Genomic DNA, 1,184 nt, shown 5'->3' on the forward strand with positions numbered 1-1,184 from the left:
GTCCGGTCCTCCTCCTGGCTAAGACCGCGAACACTCCCGCCCAGAATCTTCCCTGCAGGAAAAGTTTCTCATTCCAACTGCTCCTTTTGCCTAAAACCACTTCTGGTCCACGAATCCATCCACCAGTGGAATCGACGCTTCCTCCATCACTCCTGCACCTTTTTCCATTAAAATATACACCCGTTCATCAGGGAAATGGTCCAAAAACACTGCCACAAGCGGGAGCTACCAAATGTGTGGCCACTCACACCATAGCCGCCACCGGAAGTCACCAGCCCCAGATCACGTTTTCCTTTACCCTTCTCCTCCAGATTGTAAATTTCAATGTTGACTATTTTCTCGTTAAAAGCATTCAAATTAAGGAGTCAGCCTTGTAGACCTCTCAACGCAATACCTCAGTGTGGAATCACTGCACAAATTCAGAGCCTTACTCTGGATTTCTCAAAGATTGCAATAGCTTGCAAGGTTTTCTGATGGGTTGCACTTTTGATTTACAGAGACTTCAGTTAGTGCTCCGACGTTATTACAAATTTCTCCAAGGCTTGAATAGGTATTAACAATTGGCAAGAAAAAAGACCAATGCAGCACAGGAACAGGCCCTTCGACCCTCCAAGTCTCTATGTACCAACCTTGGCCAAAACCCTCAGCACGTCCTTGTGCCGTATCCCTCTATACCCATCTTATCCATGCATTTGTCAAGATGCCTTTTGAACGCCGTTAATGTATCTAAACAGTTCAGCTCAATGTTCTCGGATTAAAGAATCCAAAGCGCCCAACGTGGGGCTCGAACCCACTATCCTGGGATTAAGAGTCCCATGCTCAACCGACTGAGCTAGCTGGGCAGAGGACTTGTCTGTGATCCTATCTGTAAATTTATTCCAACTGCATTTTCTCTCCTGATCAAAATACAATGACTTTGTGTCAAAATTATTTGCAATAAACTAATCAGACGAGATGTGATATTTACAATCTCAATAGGAGGTATTTATGCAGCTGGTGTATCCACCACATGCTACAGAACAATCTGCAGGTGTCAATTCACAGAATTGATGATCCAACAATTTCAATTTAACTTGGTTCAAAACGAGCTGGTGCGGTGGAGTAATCTTCTAATCACTTAAAAGGCAGGAGTGGGTGCTCACTTTCAGCACTTCCTATTTGCAACACAAGAACTTTTTGTTTGC

The 1,184-nt window shown here is 44.2% G+C and overlaps 1 non-coding gene across 1 annotated transcript; it reads right to left on the reverse strand.

Moving 5' to 3' along the window:
* Window positions 1-769: 769 nt before the first annotated feature.
* Window positions 770-842, reverse strand: trnak-cuu. Its single transcript has one exon. It is a non-coding gene; the product is annotated as a tRNA-Lys (tRNA).
* Window positions 843-1,184: the final 342 nt, after the last annotated feature.

The sequence above is a fragment of the Scyliorhinus canicula genome, chromosome 8, assembly GCF_902713615.1.
Source record: "Scyliorhinus canicula chromosome 8, sScyCan1.1, whole genome shotgun sequence".
Lineage (NCBI taxonomy): Eukaryota > Metazoa > Chordata > Chondrichthyes > Carcharhiniformes > Scyliorhinidae > Scyliorhinus > Scyliorhinus canicula.